The sequence below is a fragment of the Vitis vinifera genome, chromosome 9 (assembly GCF_030704535.1).
Source record: "Vitis vinifera cultivar Pinot Noir 40024 chromosome 9, ASM3070453v1".
Lineage (NCBI taxonomy): Eukaryota > Viridiplantae > Streptophyta > Magnoliopsida > Vitales > Vitaceae > Vitis > Vitis vinifera.
The window spans coordinates 5,156,247-5,178,455 of NC_081813.1; the positions used below are offsets into that span (position 1 = coordinate 5,156,247).

A 22,209-nucleotide genomic window follows, 5' to 3' on the forward strand; every position below is an offset into this window, starting at 1 on the left:
AGATTAGTGTGTATAAGATCAAGGATATTAGAAGCTTTAATTGGACTCAGAAAGTGAAAATGGTAATTTGTGGCTTTTTCCATATTGACAAGCAGTACATATAGTAGAATTATTGGTTTCAAGAGTTTGAGAATGTTTGCAACAGGATGTCCCAGCCTAGCATGCCAGAGAGTAAACTGCTCAGTTCTTGTGGTAGACGCAGGAGTGTGAGACGCAGTTGTGAGGAAGGTTGAGGATGACCTTGGTGTTATGAAGTTCATACGGAACTTATAGATACCATTTTCAAGATTGTCGTGGAGTAGAGTTTTCTTCATGAGGTGGTTCTTCACAAGAAAGGGACGAGGATAAAAGTCAAAGAAAGAATTATTGTCATGGCAGAATTTTGAGACGCTCATAAGATTTTGGCAAGTTTGGGAACATGAAATACTTTGTTTAACTGAAAAGTCTTAAATGAAGTAGGTAGGAATTTAGAACCAATAAGAAGATAGGAAGCCTCTTACCATTGCCAATGATGACTATAACTAGAAATGGGATCTGTAAGTGCAGGCATAGAACCTCTGAACATTCTGAAGAAGGCCAAAACTTTTCTTTTTGTTAGCTCAAGTCTAAATTTAATGACATTTCTCTCATACACACTTGCTGGTTTTGAAACCATACTATTTTCATGCTGATACCTGTCTTTATGATTTCAGCTGCTTAAAGCAGAGACTGAAAGTGGAGCACCATACCGGTAAGTTGGTCATCAAGATGAAAGGATCGCATAAGGTTATATTATTCTCTTGAATTTAAAATTTCAAATCACATACAAATGGGAGAAAACAAAATACAAGAATTTGACAACATAAATATTACCTCCTCATAGCAGGGCTATCGATACTCTCTAACAGCCTATACATAGAACAAAACCATTTTTTCATCTTTGAAGAACTTGAGCTTTTATCGCCTTTGGAAGTTAAATGCCTTAATGGAAAAGGCGAAGATAAATAAGAAAAGCACCGCAAACCCAACAATCACAGCTGCAACCACTCCCAGGAAATCATGTTCGAACCCAAAATAGTCATCCAAGTATTGTTTCACTGTTACATTTGTGCCAAGTAGTCTGTCTTCGATATCTCCAAACTGTGCTGTAATCAATCCATACAAAGTCCATGCAACTGGACATGCCCAATAATACCATCTCCACCACACAGGAATCCTCTGCATTCATCATGGAAGAAATGCAACAAAATGAGACAGTTTCATATCCATGTGCTAAACAAAGTTCCAATTTAAAGAATTATGGGTTTAGAGCACTAACAGTTCCTGGGACGATAAAACCGGAGAAGAGGTTCCATAATGCATAAAATGCTACAGCAATGATGGCAGCAATATGCTGATTTGGTGTGGCAGCCACAGCCATCATGCCAAACAAGGTGAAGTATAATAGGCTGAAGAACGTAAAAAAAAAATATACCAGAAGAACTTAGCAGTTGTCCATTCAAATCCAATCATTGCATAAACTATAGCACCATAAACCACAGCTTGCGAAAAGACATATGGTATCTCAACTAAAGCCTGAAACAAGAGATGAATTTTGATTAATAAAACGCATAAAGCATTAGATATATACAAAGTCTATAGCATAAGAAAACTTGTTACCTGCGCAAAGGCATATGGCATGGCTGAATACATTCCTGCAGCTCTTTCTCTGTAAAAGACTGTCCGTTCAACTACCACGACTGGCTGCACCGATTGGCCTATCTGTAACCCAAGGAAGATAACAGCAGCATACATAGAGCCCATTGCATTAGATAGATCTTGTTGCCTTGTCCTGCATTTTCCCATGTGAAGTAAAAATTGAAGTTGATATGGAGAAGCATACTGAGTTGTCAAAATTCTTAACTTAAATCAAATTACCTTTGGGTGCCGAGATCCCAGAACATTGTCCCAAACATCAAGGCTATGAAAGTTGTGAAGAAAAATCTCACTGCCGTGTATGGTGGATTGCGCCAGTATGACCAACGTTGTTTCCATAAGCATGCCATACATTGGGTGAAGGACTGGGAGTATTGAGTAGGGAAATAGAGGTCCTTAGAACCAGGGGTAGGTTGGCTCAATTCTTTAATTAAATCTTTGTTTCTCCTGAAACATATGCCACATCTTAGAAAAAGCCTCAACAACAAATTCAAGCTTGCATGATGAACATTGAGATGGCTGTATATGACATTTCAATATCATAAAGCATTCAGATATCCTATATTTGAATCACCTGTATATGTCTGAGTTTTTGTATATTTCAGTGAAATCCACTCCCAAAATTAATTCTTGTGTAGAAGTGGTAACTTCCAACATCCAGGTTGCAGGGTTATAACCATCTTTGATTTTACTTACTCCTTCAATTCCCTAAATGAAACCAAATTAATCCTTCATAATGTACCAAATTTTATAAAGGAAGTACTAAATTTTGTCAAGGACGTACCAAATTTTTTAAAGGATGTACCAATGTTGCCAAAGTCCGTTATGAGGTGGGGAACGACCTTCAATAACTTCCTGAAGGTCTCCAAATGAAGAAATGGACTATGGAAATGGAGATAAGTGTTCCATTAGCTCAAGGATTGGATGTATTAAATTTTCTCAATGATGTACCTAGGGTTCCAAAGTCCATTTCGGAGTAGGGAACGATTTCCAATCACTTCCCAAAGATCCCTAAAGGAATAAACAGACCATGAGTAATAAGATAGAGATTTCAATAGCTCAAGTATGTACCAAATATTTTTAAGAATATACAAAATTTTATAAAGGATGTACCAAGAGTGCCAAAATTTGTTTCGATGTGGGGAATGACCTTCAATCACTACCTAAGGGTCCTCAAAGGATAATATGGACCATGGGAAGATAGATAAGGGCTTGATAGCCTGAGGATTGGATGTACCAAAATTTCTTAACGATGTACCAAATTTCCTTAAGGATGTACCTAGGGTTCCAAAGTTCGTTTCTAAGCAGGGAACGACCTCTAATTACTTCCTAAAGATCCCTAAAGAAATAAACAAACCATGGGTAATAATATAGAGGTCCTGGTAGCTCATGGATTGGATGTACAAAATTGTTTTAAGGATGTGCCAAATTTTATAAAATATGTACCAAATTTTATAAATGATGTACCAAATTGTCTTTAGGATGTACCTTGGGTTCCAATATCAGTTTTAGAGTGGGGAATAACCTCTAATTCCTTCTCAAGGGTCCCCAAATGAATATATGAACCATGAAAATGAAAATAGCGGTTTTAGTTCCTCTAAGAATTGATATACCTAGGATCCCAAAGTTCTTTTTGGGGTGGGCAAAAACCTCCAATTACTTATCAAGGGTCTTAAAAGAATATATACACCTTGATAAGTATGATAGTGTTTTCGGTTTTCCTAAGCATTAATTTACCTATATTTTTTAAGGATGTACCTATTTTTATTAAATTAATATAAAAGGCTAAATTCAATTTTTTATGAAAAATATATTTTCTTTTATATTTTATTTTAATTAAAAATTAAAGATTTTAACCAAAAAAAAAAAATTAGATCCATAATCAATTTAAAATCATAAGAAAAATGATATAAGCACCGTCACTTATTGTGATTTTGATATGATAAATTTAAAATGAAAATTAAAAGAAAAATAATGTAAATAATAAAATAGTATTACAATGATATTTTTACTTTTACATGTGATAGAATTTACAAAATAAATAAATCTTTTGTTTAGTTTTAATATAAAAAATCTTATATCTAAATAATAAAATGGAATTTTTAAATTTAAACCTTAATTTATAAAATGTATTATTATAATTAATATTTAAAATCATTGTTATTTGTGGGATAATATTTTCATTTTTGTACATTATATATTTTGTTTTTATTTAATTTTTTATATTAATTATTTATTATACATTATCATTTTAAGTTTAATATGTCAAAAAAATAATTAAAATCAATAAATATAGACAAATTAGAGAGTAAAAATAAATTTAAATTAAATTAAAAAATGCACGAGCATATTAAAAAGAATATAAAGGAAAAAAAGAAAAATAATAATAAAAACTATAATAGGTGATAATGGATTATGGTGGCAGGAGAGGAAAAAAAAAAGTGGAAATGTGACGAGTGGTAAGGGAGATATATTGATGTGAGAAAAATAATAAAAATAAATTACACATGTACTTGTTAACAAGTTGTATTAAATTGATGTATACTTTGTCCTTTACTTTTAAGGGTAATTATGGAACAAATTTGAAAGCACTATTGGAGTGCATGAATAAACAATATTTTTTCTCATTTTACACCAAAATTAAAAAGAAAAAAAGTAAAGCTCCAAAATCTCATATTTTTTGTAATTGGTATATGGTTAGATGATTTTCCCTTTTTTTTAAGCTTGGGATCAAATGTGGAACCGAAGGTTGGACCCATACACATTAAGCAACCATCTTTGAAAAACTTGTCCTCTGCACATCTTATCATGTTTGGAAGTTAAATGCATTAACGGAAAAAGCATAGTTCAAAGTCGCAATATCGGTTATTGACTCGGAAAGTCATGAGGCATATCAGTATCGATGTCTCGCTTCGATATCAGGTGATACGTAAAATAAGATAATTAAAATTTTCAAAAAATTATAAAATTATTATATAAATTAAAAAATAATATATATATCTATATATATATATATATATATATATATATATATATAATTAATTAAATAAACTAAAAATTTTAATAAAACAAATTTTTTTCACATTTAGCTCAAAGTTATTTGTGATAATATTAAAATTTGAGGATTTAATTCTCACTTTGCCATATAAACACTTTAATTTATCATTAAATCTCATATATACCTTTCATATCATTTTACTTTAGCAAATCGGGTACTCAATTCTCTTAATATGTTATTATTAAATCATATTAAAGTGTTTATATGAAAGGTATTTTCCATGTAAATTGGGACTCAATTCTCCATGTAAATCCGTATAAAAGATAGTTTTTTACTTTACTAATTTGAGCTCCCAATCTCCCACTCTCGCCACCGTTGCTGTCAAGACCCATAACAGACCTCCCAATCTCCCACCCTCACACGCCACCATGCCGTCAAGACCCACAATAAACGATACCACCTGCAATTGTAAATTTGCAACCATGTAAGACCTAACATGGGAAGGGGAGCAATCTGATTGTGAGGGGGTTGTCTTGTCGACGTCGCCGATGAAAGATTCAGTCCACTTAACGAGTCACCACCGTCGACACCAAAGCTCCACCCTCTGGTGATGCTCGATTTTGAGGAAAATCAGGTAAGTAAATCCTAAATCATGTCCTCATCCTTCGGTGGTTTCTCCACTTATTTCCGAACAAATCACGGTTTGGGTTTTTTTCTTCGTCTTCTTTGATCTTCTCATTAATGGTTTAAAATTTCAGAATAGGTGTTTTCTTTTGAAAGGGCAATGTTTGATTATTATTTTTTTTAATTTTATGAAAATTTTGAAAATTCTTTGTAACCTCACCGAGTCAACCAAGTTAACTTGGAAACTCAGACAAGTCAATCGAGTCTAACCGATTCCCAGCCGAGTTCATGCATTATACTGTATCTGGTATCAGTCTCGTCGCGGCAAGTATCGAGGCAGATACGACTTGGCTGAGTCATACCGGACTCAGCTGATACTTTGAACCCTGGGCAAAAGTGAAGACAACGAAGAAGAGCAAGGTAAAGCTAGTTAACAACCACAACTGCAATCACTCCCTGGAAATCATGCTTAAATCCATAAAAATAATCCAAGTATTGTACCACGGTTACATTTCTATCTGTTAGCATCTCCTCTACATCACCAAACTGTGATGTAATCATTCCATACAAGGTCCATGCAACTGGAAATATCCAATAGTACCATCTCCACCACACAGGAATCCTCTGGAATCTATCAGGGAAGAAATGCAACACAATGAATCATTTCTATATCCTTATGATAATGTAATTTGGATTTGAGAAACAATTATATATGGGTTGAGAGTGCTTACGGTTCGTGGGACTGTAAAGCCTGAAAAGAGTTTCCACAATCCATAAAATGCAGCACCAGTGACGGTAGCAACGTGTTGATTCGGTGTAGCATCCACAGCCATCATGCCATAGAAGGTGAAGTACAACAAGGTGAAGAACATGAAGAAGAGATGTCAGAGGAACTTAGTGGCCATCCATTCATATCCGATCATTAAATAAACTATAAGACCATATACAACAGTTGTACAAAGATATATGGGATCTCAACATAAGTCTGCAACAAGAGATGAAATTTTAGTAGGAAATGACATAAAAGTAATACAGATCTGCAATGTCTATAGCATAAGAAGACTAGTTACCTGTGCGAAGGCATATGCCATGGCTGAATACATTCCTGCATCTCTTTCTCTATAAAAGACTGTTCTTTCAACTACGACTGGCTTCACGGAATGCGGAATTTTGAATCCCAAGGAAGATAACAGCAGAAAACATAGCACCTATTGCATTATCCAAATCTATTGACCTTTTTCTGCATTTTACAATGAAGGTATAAGTTAAAGTTGATTTAGAGAAACGTATGAATTGGACTGACTTCCACTTACCTTCTAGTGCCGAGATCCCAGAACATTGTCCCAAGCATCAAGGCTATGCCAACTGTGAAAAGAAATCTCACTGCAGTGTATGGTGTGTTGCGCCAGTATGACAACCGTTGTTTCCATAAGTTTGCCATGCGTTGGGTGAAGAAGGGTTGGCAGTATTGAGTAGGGAAATAGTGCTCCTTTGAACCGGGGGCAGGTTGGCTCAGTTTTTCAATTAAATCTTTGTTTCTCCTGAAACATATGCCACATGTAAGAAATGGCTTAAACAACAAATTTAAGCTTTCATGAGAAACCTATAGTTGAATCACCTGAATAGGTCGGAATTTTTGTATATTTCCTTGAAATCAACCCCCAAAAATACTTCTTGTGCTGTAGTGGTAACTTCCAACATCCAAGTTGCAGGGTTATAACTTTCTTTGATTTTTACTGACTCCTTCAATTCCCTTCACAAAAGGAAGTCATATGCATCAGTAAGCACTTGATATGAATTAACTCAAACTAAAGCATCACTGCCAATTATTTTTGCTATATGCCATGGCAACTTAACTCAAAATACTTTATCAATTGGGAAGAATGTCTACCCAGTGGTCCCACTTATATCTCTTGTCCTCCGTGCTTCATCAGGAGCAACTGCACACCCATTTTAAATAATTCAGTACTTATCTGCCAAGGATTAACAAGAGAAACCATAAATTATTTCTGTCCACGAAAAATTCCTACCTCATCGAAGGCTTCAAATATGTCAATACTTAGTTGATGGATGGTGCACACAACTGTTTTTCCTGTGTCCACTGTGTTCCTAACTGTTCTCATAATAATTGCAGCAGCTCTTGCGTCTAGCCCTGAAGTTGCCTCATCCATGAATATTATTGAAGGATTTGCCACAACTCAACAGCAATAGTTAGCCTCTTATGCTGCTCAGTTGAGAGACCATTCACACCTGGCAACCCAACCAGTGCTCCCTTCAATGGGGTCAGTTCCATGAGCTCCATGACTTCGTCAATGAACATCTGTGACCACTAGCAAGGATTAGAAATTGTTTAAAAAACAATGCAAAATAAAAAAAATAAAAAAGAAAAAAGAAAAAATTCACACTGCTTGTGATTCTTTTCTAATAGCAGGTTGTGAACTTTGTCTTGTCTTGTTAAACCAATCAGTTAATTGATGGAAATGGCTCTTTTATGCTTAATAACACTTGCTTGCATGAACTTCACCCAATTGGATTCTAGGACAATGAAATTTCGACCAACATTTTTCCTTAGGTGAAGGTCAAGCCAAACTTGAACCTGATCTTAGCCCAACCAAGTCAAGTTTGAAAAATCAATTCTAAATAGGCTTAGCTTGTTGAGAGCGATAAATTGAATAAGAAAAATGTGGAAACAAGGAAACTCACCTTTCTGGCAGCAGAATCCACATCAGAAGGTAACCGCAGCCAAGCTGAGTAGACCAAGGACTCATAGACAGTAACATGAGGAGAGTGGATATCATTCTGCGCACAGTATCTAGAAATTCGAGCAAAAGTTTCTTTCTTCTTTAGGTAGCCAGAAATGGTGATGTTACCCTCAATATATCCACCAGTTTTCCGACCAGCCAGTACATCCATGAGAGTGATTTTACCAGCACCGCTAACACCCATCAGAGCTGTAAGAACACCAGGCCTGAAAGCACCACTCACCCCCTTCAAAAGCTCCAATCTGTCTTCAAGGACACCCTAATTCTTCATTTCCTGCAAGTTCAATTCAAACCACTTAGTACTCATCTGCAGTTAAAACGTGTATATTGTTTGCATAAATTTGACATTACCTGTGGCATGTCAACTGAGTATCTAATATTATCAAAGGTGATTGAATGTGGTTGGAATGGAAGAAGCGTTCCTTTTTTCTTGTTCTGGTTAGCCTCAACAACAGCTCTAGACCTCACAGCTGCAGATGAGATAACTTGCCCTCTTTCCTCTAGTCTCTCTGCATGTTGAGCTCAAATCTAATTAGCCATACAAGTTAAAATGACAACATAGGCACACAAAGGCATGCATACACCATGTATGAGTTTCCACCTATGGATGCAGTTTGGTCAATAGAGTCAGTCTTGTCATTAATTCTCTTACTCTTCTATTATAAAAGCTTGAGGCTTATCATATGTTGCAAGATTTGTACAAATTTTAATAAACTAGATCCAATTCTTATGAGTTCAAAGCAGAGAAGATAAAGATGCTCACGATCTAGGTAAGTGAGAGCCATAGTATAACAGATGTTGAAGTCAATCAGGAATCCAATCTGTGCCCCAACTCCTAGCTAGTACCAGTATGACTCTGTGAAGAAACCGTGAGACTTTAATATTGCGACTCATAGGGATACTTTTGAATTTGTAGATACATTCTGAAAAAAAAAAAAATTGTTCAATCATCAGCCAACTTTTGCAGACTGACATAAGTAAACACAAATATTCACATGGAAAATTCAAGAACTTACATGTCTCCAACTCTTCGCGAGGAATTCATTTACCATTATTGAGGTCTGTGCATACATCAGAGGGGAAGACCAGACACCCCATTTCCACCATTTCTTGATATTTTCTGCAGTACTCACCAAACACAAAAAGGAAACAAAAAAATCATTGTTAGGGTTTATGCAGAAGAAGGTTCGACTTTTCCCAAAAAAAAAAAAAAAAAACTTGCCTCATTATACCTCGAGATAGGACAAAACCACCCAATGCGAAAAGTAGAAGTGTTGCAAATGACCCGAATGTGTTTGCAACAATCATGTTTCGACCGGTTGATGCTATAAGTCGGAATAATGCAGATGCCATCTGATTAACAATCAAAAGAAGAAGAAGATACTGTCTAAACAACCTGCAATGAGAAGATTTGTTTTATAGAGAAAACATGTGAAACAAATTTCGACAAGTTTCTACAAATTCCTAACTTGTAACTTTTACCTTTCCACACATGGATCCAATCCGAAGACATAATAAGCAGAGAACACCCAAACACTAACTTCACAAAATGTGATTAGGATCTTGAGAATGATTGTGGGAAGAGCATATGTCCATGAAGGAAAGAAGAATAGGTCTCTTTGCTTGTAAAAGACAGGAAGTCTAACAATGGTCATGGCAATTTCTGATATTCCATTAAACAAGATCATGATCACAGTGAAAAACAAATAACCAATGTATATGATTCTGTTGAATGACATGTCCTAGGAGTCGTTGACATGGAGCTGAGTAGATTGAAGTGGAAGTAGTCAAATAAGTTAGTCATGTGGAAGATTTACCTATTCCTTAGGAAGTATTTGTTGGTTTGTTTCTATTTTTTAGGAAGTATCTATAAGTAGCAAGTTTGTTGCTATTTTTTATGTTTTTCTTTTTTAAGCTAGCTGTATAAATAAGTGTTTTAAAGCTTAATAAAAAATTACTTCAGATTCCTCAACGTTCTATTGCTTCCTGAGAGTTTCTACACTTTGTTTCTATCAAAACCCACAAATTGTATCAGAGCCAGGTTCTTGAGTAACCTGTGAGCCGATGCACCACCATCTACCCTATTTACAGAAAGTATCCAGAATGACCTCAGAAGCTTCATTGAATGCACTAGCACCTCTAGTGTTTGATGGAATAAATTATCAAGTGTGGGTTGTTCGTATGGAAGCCTACCTTGATGCTAGTGATCTGTGGGAAGCTGTTAGTGAGGAATATGAAGTTCCTCCCCTATCCGACAATCCAACTATGGCTCAAATAAAACTACACAATGAGAGGAGGCAAAGGAAATCAAAGGCAAAAGCTAGTCTATTTACAGTTGTCTCATCTACAATTTTCACCAGAATCATGACACTGAAGACAACAAATGAAATATGGAACTTCCTGAATAAGGAATATGAAGGAAATGAACGAGTCAAAGGTATGCAAGTGCTGAACTTGATTAGAGAATTTGAGATGCAAATGATGAAAGAATCAGAAACAATCATGGATTACTCAGACAGACTTCTTAGTATTGTTAACAAAGTAAGACTTCTTGGTACTAACTTTTCTGATTTTAGAATAGTTTAGAAAATTTTTATAACAGTTCCTGAAAAGTTTGAGACTACAATATCATCTCTAGAAAACTCAAAAAATGTGTCAAGTATCACCTTGGCATAGCTGTTGAATGCATTACAGACTCAAGAACAAAGGAGGTTAATTATGAGACAAGAAGGATCTGTGGAGGGTGCATTTCAGGCCATATCTCAGTACAAGAAAGAGATGCAAAGCAACAATAACAGAAGCAACAACACTCAAAAGTTTCCACCATGTCCTTACTGTAAAAAATCCAATCATCCACAAAAAAGGTGTTGGTGGAGGCCGGATGTAAAATGTCACAAGTGTGGTCAGCTAGGGCATGTGGAAAGGATATGCAAATCTCAACAGCAGCAAGGAAAAGTTAAGGCTGTTGTGGAAGAACTTCAAGATGAGCAACTGTTTGTGGTATCATGCTTTGCCACTAGCAGCTCCCTAGAAACTTGGCTTATAGACAGTGGTTGTACAAACCATATGACTTGTGATCAAGGGCTCTTTAAGGAACTTGACAAGACTGTTACTTCCAAAGTTAGAATTGGAAATGGAGTATATTTTGCAGTAAAAGGAAAAGGAACAGTGGCAATTGAAGGCCACACAAGTTTGAAATTAATCTCTAATGTCTTATATGTTCCTGAGATTAATCAAAATCTGTTGAGTGTTGGTCAACTACTGGAAAAAAACTATAAGGTATTTTTTGAGGACGGTCATTGCATGATTGCTGATGCACAAGGCAAAGAGGTATTTATAGTCCAAATGAAAGACAAAAACTTTTTCTTGGATTTGATGCAAGAAGAACAGGTTGCAATTCACAAAGAAGAAAACAATACAATGCTTTAGTATAGGCTTTTGGGGCACTTTCATCATACCGCCCTTCTCTTTATGAAGAAGAACGATCTTGGAGAAGGCTTGCCTGAATTAGAGGTGAAGCCTCCTACTTGTGTGGCCTGTTGGTATGGGAAACAAACAAGACTTCCTTTCCCACAAAACAAGGCCTGGAGTGCTACTCAGAAGTTGTAATTAGTACACACTGATGTGGGAGGACCTCAGAGAACACCATCACTGAATGGTAGTAAGTTCTATATTGCTTTCATTGATGATCACACAAGAATGTGCTAGATTTATTTCATGAAATTTAAATCTGAAGTTGCTAACATCTTTTGGAAGTTTAAAGCTTAGGCTGAAAATCAAAGTAAATGTAAAATGCAAGTGATCAGGTCTGATAATGGAACTGAATACACCTCGGAGAAATTTAACAAATTTTGTGAGGATGCAGGCATTGAGCACCAGCTTACAACACCTTATACCCCTCAACAAAATGGAGTTGTTGAGAGGAAAAATATAACACTTATGGAAATGACAAGGCGTTTGCTACATGACAAAGGGCTACCAAAAAAATTCTAGGCTGAGGTTACACATACATTAGTCTTTCTGCTGAATAGACTGCCAACAAAAGACTCCATTTGAAGCATGGTATGGCTATAAACCAAGGCTGCAAAATTTAAAACATTTGGTTGTCTTTGTTTCTCTTTTATTCCACATGTTAAGAGAGACAAATTGGATAAGAAAGCAAAAGCTGGGATCTTTATAGGCTATAGCTCAATATCAAAGTCCTATAGAATCTACCTTCCAGAAAACAACAAAGTAATAGTTAGCAGAGATGTCAAATTCTTCAAATCAGAAAGTTGGAGTTGGGAGAATGATAAGAAGCTTGTGTTTAAAGAGAATCTTGAGTTCTAAAATGACCTTAAGTTTCAAGAGAAGAATGAAAATATTGATGATGAACCTATCAAGGGAACCAGATCACTCTCTAACATCTATCATGGGTGCAATGTTGCTATAATGGAGCCTACAAGGTATGAAGAAGCTGCAGTTGATAAAAAATGGATGGATGCAATGAAGGATGAGCTTATAATGATTGAAAAAAACCAAACTTGGGAGCTAGTGGACAAACCAACACACAAAATGGCAATTGGAGTCAAGTGAGTTTATAGAACCAAACTCAATTCTGATGGTTCTATAAACAAACACAAGGCAAGACTAGTTGTCAAAGGATATGCTCAGATGTTTGGGGTGGATTTCTCTAAGACTTTTACCCCAGTTGCTAGATTGGACACTATAAGAATGTTGTTGGCTCTTGCTGCTCAAAAGGGTTGGAATATACATCAGATGGATGTCAAATTAGCCTTCTTGAATGGATACTTGGAGGAAGAAATTTTTGTGGAGCAGCCTGAAGGTTTTATTGTTCAAAGAATGGAGGAGAAAGTATATTTGTTGAAAAAGGCCTTGTATGGTTTAAAACAGGCACCAAGGGCCTGGTACAGCAGGATTGATTCACCTTTGTTAGGCTTAGGCTTTACAAAAAGCCTAAGTGAATTTACTCTATACTTCAGGAAGGTTTGTGATGAAACACTTGTGGTATCTTTATACGTTGATGATCTACTTATGACAGGAAGCAGTATGGAGCAAACTGACAATTTCAAAAAGAAAATGAAGGATGTTTTTGAGATGACTGATCTTGGGAGGATGACATTCTTTCTTGGCATGGAGATACAACAAAAGCAGAATGAGATGTTCATATGTCAACAGAAATATGCCAAAGAAATCCTGAAAAAGTTCAAGATGGAATAGTGCAATCCAAGTGCAACTCCAATGAATCAAAATGAGAAGTTTTGCAAAGAAGATGGAGCTGCAAAAGTTGATGAAAGGCTTTACAGGACCATTATCGGGTACTTGATGTACCTAAAGACAACTAGACCAGATATTATGAATGCTGTAAGTTTACGCTCAAGGTACATGCATTGTGATAGTGAAATTCACTTCCAAACAGCAAAAATAATTGTTAGATATGTCAAGGGTACAATTGACTATGGTCTGAGGTTTTGTCAAGTTAAAAACTTTACTCTCCATGGTTATTCAGATAGTGATTAGGCAGGTTGTGTTGATGACATGAGAAGTACTTTAGGTTATTGTTTCAGCATTGGTTCTACTATTTTTTTCATGGTGTTCCAAAAAGCAAGAAGTCATAGCTCAATCCACAGTAGAAGCAAAATATGTAGTTGTTGCTATTGTTGTGAATCAAGCTCTCTAGATCAGGAAATTGATGGCTGACTTGTTTATGGAGCAAAAGAAAAACACACAAATACTCGTAGACAACCAAGCTGCAATTTCAATTGCAAATAATCCGGTGTTCCATGGCAAAACAAAACATTTCAAGCTGAAACTTTATTTCCTAAGAGAGGTACAGAAGGAGGGAGAAATACAGTTGGTCTACTGCAAAACAGAGAGTCAAAATGCTGATATCTTAACCAAGCCACTTCCCAAAGCTAGATATGAGTTCTTGAGGCAAAGGCTTGGAGTCTACAGTTCCAGAGACAAGGAGGAGTGTTGAATGACATGTCCTAGGAGCTACTGACATGGAGCTGAGTACATGGAAGTGGAAGTAGTCAAATAAGTTAGTCATGTGGAATATTTACCTATTCCTTAGGAAGTATTTGTTGGTTTGTTTCTATTCTTTAGGAAGTATCTATAGGTAGCAGGTTTGTTGCTATTTTTTTTATGTTTTTTTGTTTTAAGCTAGCTGTATAAATAAGTGTTTTGAAGCTTAATAAAAAATTACTTCAGATTCCTCAATGTTTTGTTGCTTCCTGAGAGTTTCTACACTTTGTTTCTATCAAAACCCATAGATTCCATCTTCCATTGAACATTTGTGCATATGAGTTCTTAGGAAAAGTGTCATTGCAATGAGTGCCATTATTATGAGCTAAAAACATAAAAGAATAAATAAATTAGGATCGCATATTCAAAATTATAAGCCATCATCGTAAGTAACAATAATAATAACACTCACTTGGATGAGCTTTAAAATATAGACAAATGAGTTCCTCTTCATCAGCAAGTGCTCTCTTGAGAGGTAAGCAACCAACAATTCTTTCTTGCTAATTCCATACTTTTTGGTTGTCAAAGCAGTTGGATGGCTTTTGGCCTTGTTAATTGGAGTTGCAAGCTCTTTTGCTAGTTGCTCTCCAACATGAAATGACTGGAATGCCTCAACAAATTCCTTCGCTATGGCAAACCTGTAAGGCTCATTTTTTAGTGTCCAATACTGCTCATGATCTTTCCTAGATGTTACCTGCAATGAATTCAGTTTTCAAAAAGACTAATTGTGCATCTTAATATGTAAATCTTATCTTCTAGCTTGATTTTATCTAAAAGAAGAAAATACCAAAAACTACAAAGCTAGATTTGCACTCACTTCTTGGAGGAAGTCTGTCACGCCCTTTCTTTGAGGACATTTGAAGCCCATTGACTAAAAAAATTCAAGCACATTTTCACGAGGTCCTTGATAAACAATATGACTATCAAAGAGGAGAATGATGTCATAAAAAAAATCACAAGTCTCAAGTGGTGGTTGGAAGAGAGAAATGACAGCAATCCCATTAAGAATGTGGATGGTTTGCCTGAGAGAATTCACAATTTGACAAGTTGTTGAGTTGTCCAAGCCAGTAGAGATCTCGTCCATGAATAGCGCCTTTGATGGACCGACCAGCATCTCACCTATCATTCAAACATTTCTCATAATTAAATTAAATTAAATCAATGAACCATACATATAAATACATATGTAGTTTTTTTCTTATTCTTTCGGTTAAAAACCAAATTATTCAACCTGTTGTCACACGCTTCCTTTGTCCTCCAAAGATACCTCTTATCATTTCATCTCCTACCATGATATCAGCACAGATATCTAATCCCAGAATCTGTGGATAGAAGCAGGCATAAAGACAAATAAACAAAGTATGAGCTAGTATTGGCTTTTCTCATAAATCCGTATGTCATCATTGAAAGTCATATGGTTATAGTACCTTCATTATATGATCAGTGACCACACTTTTCTTTTGGCCTTCAGTTGCTACTGCCTGAAATATTAGAAACTAGTAATGACAATATTAGAAACCAATTCTGTTCAGTACATTAAGAAATTCCGTGGATAAAAGATTTTGCAATAGAGCAAAATTCAGGAATAAGATCGACTCAAGCCATTCAAAAGAGTACAAAAAGAAGGGAACAAACTCCAGAATAGACACAACATCAAGAATACAAAGCTAATTTGCCTATTTATGTCAAGAGATCAAAATTTTCATTCTAGGGAATACAAACATCCATGTTCTCCACTAAAAGCAAATAGATCAAATTTAGAAGAACTGGTACAAATTTTATTGAAAGTAGCTTCTGTCTCACCTTCATGAAGACATTGATATCAGGATCAAGCTTAATGTTTGATGTTTTCTCTCTTCTTGCGAGCTCTGCTAACATTTTTGCAGATAGCCAAAATAAGAGTCAATCTCCTAGCCTATACAAATGAGATATAACTGCATTGGCAATCTTCAAAAATAGAGAAAATAAAAGGCAAAGGCAATGGCTTCGACTAACTAAATCGATCTCTAACACCCTGGCATCTTGTAGAGAAGGCCAAGGTTTCTTGTACAGTCATTTCTCCAAGATGGGTATCATGTTGACTGATATACGCAGCAGTTCTCTATTGTACAAACTCATTCATGCCATGACCATTGTATGTCACTCTTCTAGTAACCTAAAGAAGAAATTCCAGTTTTCAAATTAGACATAAGATAAAACAGCTAAAATTTGAATAGTCATGATTATTTTTTTCATTCAACCTTCAGATTGGGATCAACAGTTTGGCGACCCGACCCAAATAATATTGCATGATTTTTTAATGGAAGATTTACTGAGGCTTGTTGGGCCCGTTTAGCCCATTGTGGAACCACATTTTGTAATTAGAGTTTTTTAGTGTGGTGTGGTTGTCGTGTTATATATAGAGAGAAAATATTGTAGCTGCAGTAGTTGTACTCTGTATTTTTCCCTGATAATAGTGATATCCCTGCAACTCCGTGGACGTAAGCAAATTGTCGAACCACGTAAATACTGTCCTATGCATGTGATTGTTTTTTTTTCTTTGGCGTGTGTTTTTTCTATTTTTTGTTTCTCACGGGTTAGGAATTCGCCTTAATTCCCTACAACTGGTATCAGAGCCTAGGGTTAGGTTTGAGTGGGAGCAATGACAGAGGAAGCAGGAAAGGCATTTGGAATAGAAAAGTTTGATGGCATAGACTTTGCGTATTGGAGGATGCAGATTGAAGATTAACTCTATGGGAAGAAATTGCATTTGCCTATTTTGGGGACAAAACCTGAGAGTATGAAGGTTAGGGAATGGGTGCTTCTTAACAGATAGATTCTAGGAGTTATTAGGTTAACTCTGTCTAGGTCTATTGCACACAATGTTGTAAAGGAAAATACCACAGCAGATCTGATGAAGACTTTGTCTGGTATGTATGAAAAGTCATCCGCAAACAATAAGGTGTATCTGATGAAGAAATTGTTCAATTTGAAGATGGCAGAGAATGCATCAGTAGCATAACATCTGAATGAATTTAATACAGTCACAAATCAATTGTTGTCTGTAGAAATTGATTTTGATGATGAGATTCGTGCTCTGATCGTCTTGACTTTTTTTCCAAACAGTTGGGAAGCAATGAGGATGGCAGTAAGCAATTCTACAGGAAAGGAAAAGCTCAAGTACAATGATATACAAGATTTAATTCTGGCTAAGGAGATTCGCCGAAGAGATGCAGGCGAAACCTCAGGATCTAGTTCTGCCCTAAACCTTGAGACAAGAGGCAAAGGTAATGACAGAAATTCAAATCGGGGTAGATCAAAATCCATAATTCTAATCGGAACAGAAGCAAATCTAGATCAAGCGAACAAGTATAATGCTGGAACTGTGGGAAAATAGGTCACTTTAGAAGGCAATGCAAAAGTCCTAAGAAGAAGAATGAAGATGATTCTGCTAATGCTATAACAGAAGAGGTACAGGATGCATTACTTCTTGCAGTAGACAGTCCACTTGATGATTGCGTTTTGGATTCAGGAATTTCGTTTCATACCACTCCACACCGAGAAATCATACAGAATTATGTTGCAGGTGATTTTAGTAAGGTGTATTTGGCTAATGGTTCAGCCTTGGATGTTGTGGGTCTGGGAGACATCCAAATATCATTGCCCAATGGGTCTGTTTGGTTATTGGAGAAGGTTCGACATATTCCTGACCTGGGGAAGAATCTGATTTCTGTTGGACAACTTGATGATGAAGGACATGCAATACTATTTGTTGGTGGTACTTGGAAGATTACAAAGGAAGCTAGGGTATTAGCTCGTGGAAAGAAGACTGGTACTCTATATATGACCTCATGTCCAAGAGACACAATTGCAGTTGCTAATGCAAGTATTGATACAAGTCTATAGCACCGTAGACTTGGTCACATAAGTGAGAAAGGGATGAAGATGCTATTGTCAAAAGGAAAACTACCAGAATTGAAGTCCATCGATTTTGACATGTGTGGAAGTTGCATCTTAGGAAAGCAAAAAAATGTGAGCTTCTTGAAAACTGGCAGGACAGTGAAGGCTGAAAAATTGGAACTAGTACACACTGATTTGTGGGGGCCTTCTCCGGTTGCATCCCTTGGAAGTTCATATTTAAAAGTTTTTTGTTGTGTTTCTTATGTTCATATTGATTCTGATGCTCGTAGTAAACTTAATGCAAAGTCAAAAATATGTTTTTTCATTAGCTATGGTGATGTGGTTATAGGTTTTGGGATGAACAAAACAGGAAAATCATCAGAAGTAGAAATGTGATATTTAATGAACAGGTTATGTATAAGGACAGGTCAACTATAGTGTCAGATATTACAGAGATAGATCAAAAGAAATCTGAGTTTGTCAACTTAGATGAATTGACTGAAAGTACTGTCCAAAAAGGGGGTGAAGAAAATAAGGAGAATGTAAATTCACAGGTAGATCTGAGTACACCGGCCTATAACTGAAGTTCGTAGATCTTCTAGGAACATTAGACTTCCAGAGCGTTATTCACATGTTTTAAATTATCTCATGTTGACTAATGGTGGTGAGTCAAAGTGTTATGATGAAGCCTTGCAAGATGAGAATTCAAGCAAGTGGAAGTTAGCCATGAAAGATAAGATGGATTCCTTGTTGGGGAATCAGACATGGGAACTGATTGAATTGCCAGTAGGAAATAAGGTTTTGCACAACAAGTGGGTATATAGAATAAAGAATGAGCATGATGGTAGCAAACGTTATAAGGCTAGATTAGTTGTTAAAGGGTTCTAACAGAAGGAAGACATTGACTACACAGAGATATTTTCTCTAGTTGTGAAGATGTCAACAATCAGACTTGTACTGGGAATGGTGGCTGAAGAAAACTTGAGCAATTAGATGTGAGGACAACATTCCTTCATGGTGACTTGGAGGAAGACCTTTACATGATTCAGTCAGAAAGATTCATTGTTCAGGGACAAGAGAATCTAGTCTACAAACTAAGAAAGAGCTTGTATGGCCTTAAACAAGCTCTTAGACAATGGTATAAGAAGTTTGACAGTTTTATGCATAGAATTGGGTTCAAGAGATGTGAAGCTAATCACTGTTGCTATGTTAAGTTTTTTGACAATTCTTACCTCATATTACTGTTGTATGTGGATGATATGCTTATTGTAGGGTCTAGCATTGAGGATATTAATAATCTGAAGAAGCAATTGTCCAAACAGTTTGCAATGAAGGATTTGGGAGCTGCAAAGCAAATCCTTGGTATGAGAATCATTAGAGACAAGACTAATGGTATATTGAAGCTTTCACAGTCAGAGTATGTGAAGAAAGTTCTCAGCAGGTTCAACATGAATGAAGCTAAACCAGTGAGCACACCCTTGGGAAGTCATTTCAAACTAAGCAAAGAACAATCACCGAAGACAGAAAAATAAATGGACCATATGAGCAAGGTGCCCTATGCCTCAGCTATTGGCAACTGATGTATGCTATGGTGTGTACAAGGTCAGACATTGCACATGCAATGGGAGTTGTGAGCAGATTCATGAGTAGGCCTGAAAAGTAGCATTGGGAGGCAGTCAAGTGGATTCTAAGATATTTGAAGGGTTCATTAGATACATGTCTTTGCTTCACAGGTGCAAGTTTGAAACTATAGGGTTATGTAGATGCTGATTTTGCTGGTGATATTGATAGTAGAAAGAGTACTACTGGGTTTGTTTTTACTCTAGGTGGTATAGTTATATCATGGGTTTCAAATCTACAGAAGATTGTTACTTTGTCTACTACAGAAGTTGAGTATGTTGCAACAACTAAAGCTGGAAATGAGATGATTTGGCTACATGGTTTCTTAAATGAATTGGGTAAGAAGCAGAAAATGGGCATTCTACACAGTGACAGTCAGAGTGCAATTTTTCTTGCCAAAAATTTGGCTTTTCATTTAAAGTCGAAGCATATACAAACAAAATATCACTTTATCCGTTACCTTGTTGAAGATAATCTGGTAACTCTTGAGAAGATTTGTAGATCTAAGAACCCGACAGACATGTTGACTAAGGGTATCACTATTGAGAAGTTGAAGCTGTGCGCAGCTTCAATTGGTCTTCTAGCTTGAGGACATGAGGATGAGTTGTAGGGATGAAGGATTATTTCTTGGAGGATAGCGGTTTGATGTTGGTGATTGAACTAGTCTCCAAGTGGGAGATTTGTCGGGTTTTGTGGAGTCTAGTTTTGTTTGATCCGGTTTGGTGACCCGACCTAAATAATATTGTATGGCTTTTTAATGGGAGATTTACTGAGGCTTGTTGGGCCCGTTTAGCCTATTATGGAACCACCTTTTGTAATTATGGTTTTTTAGTGTGGTGTGGTTGCCGTGTTATTGATTACTACCAAAAAGTGCTATTTTGTAGACCTAATTATAATGGTTTTAAGCACCTTTGAGTAGTAATCATATTCATTTAACCCAATTAATTCATTAAGGTCCTTAGTAATTGGTTTTAACCATTTTGTGGGCAAGTTTACATATTTTTATCAGCTTATGAATCAATTCAAGCATGCCAAATGATGGAGGAGCTACTTGGACAAGTTATGGCAGTTATATATAGAGAGAAAATATTGTAGCTGTCGTGGTTGTATACTATATTCTTCCCTGATAATAATGATATCCCTGCAACTCTATGGACGTAGGCAAATTGTCGAACCACGTAAATACTGTCTTGTGCGTGTGATTTTTTTTTTCTTTGGCATGTGTTTTCTCTATTTTTTGTTTCTCACAAGTTGGGAATTCGGCTTAATTCCCTACAAAGCTTTCCGGACAACGCCAATTCAGAACTTGGAGGACCCAAAAGTAACGTCAATCTGTAGAAAAAAAAAATGCACAACAATTGAATATAGATCTTTGAGTATATTCTAAATTCAAAGGAACTATTCGTTTGTTTTATTAAGTAATCCATTTTTACACTCGAAACGAATTCATACTCTCACCTACTAGGTTTGATGATTCCGCTAACATCTCAAAGAATAGTGAATTTTCTCTTTCTAGTTCAAAGAATCTGAAGACTATGCAAGATATTCTTTAAAACAGAAGGAAAATTATAATCTATAAGTATACATATCGAAAAGAGTATTTATTGCATAGATAATGATCTACATTTGCATTGTAGTTACCTCAACTTGATTAAAAATGAAATTAAAGAATGAAGGCAAAGCTCTGCTTCCTACATAAGCTTCTCCATCAATAGTAAGATGCTCATATCTAACTTCATTTTGGGAAGTTCAATCCCAACTCTGAAAAAATGGAAGAGACATGAAAACTCATCATTAAAAAGTTAAAGAAAGTTGTTTGGTTGGGGAGAAAATGTAGGAAACAACTATCAGGCAAACTCACCTATCCATACGATTCTTGAGCTTCAACAAGAACTTCTCATTGTACTCTTCAGCAATTTTTATCAACTGTTCCACTAAATTCTTCTTGTCCTGAAGCCCAAGGTTGTGTATATCAACTTCAATGGCCTCACCCTCTGATCCCAGCAACAAACCTTTCCTCAACCGATTGTAGGTGGGGGGTTTCTCAAGTGCGGCCCATTTCAAAGCTTCCTCGTCATCCTCACCCCTCGTAGATTGGGAGAAAATCTCGACGTCAGGGGTCCTCCATCTCATAGAACCAGCTCTACGAGTTTCAGGAGTCGACATTGCAAACAAAAAGGAAGAACTCTCCTGCAAAACCAACAAGAACCCGCCAAAACCCGAACTGTTGAAATTATAATCCAAGCTAAAGTCAAACTAAAAGAATTTTAGGAATTTGATCAATATTAAAAATTATTATTTATTTAGATTTATATGTTAATTAAGACTTTTGGTATAATAGCAATTGGAGTCTAGAATATAAACTCATTTTTCTCTCTCTTAGTACAATGTTATGTCTTGTTGTATTGCTGCTACTGCATTGTAAAAATCATATAGAATGGAAGGTTTATATAGTGATTGGTAGGACAGAAAATGAAGCGTCAAAAGATTTGAAACTGGTTTATTTTCTTGTGATTCTTTAAGTTATGTTTGGTTTCTAAAAAAGTACTAAGAAAAGAAAAAAAAATGATTTTCTCATGTTTAGTTTCATAATGAAAAATACAAAAGAAAATAAAATATAATTAA

At 36.0% G+C, this 22,209-nt stretch overlaps 1 pseudogene; it reads right to left on the bottom strand.

Annotated features, from left to right (window-relative positions):
• Nucleotides 1-879: 879 nt before the first annotated feature.
• LOC104880251 (pleiotropic drug resistance protein 1-like) lies at nt 880-21,750 on the bottom strand (annotated as a pseudogene).
• Between the last annotated feature and the right edge of the window lie 459 nt (nt 21,751-22,209).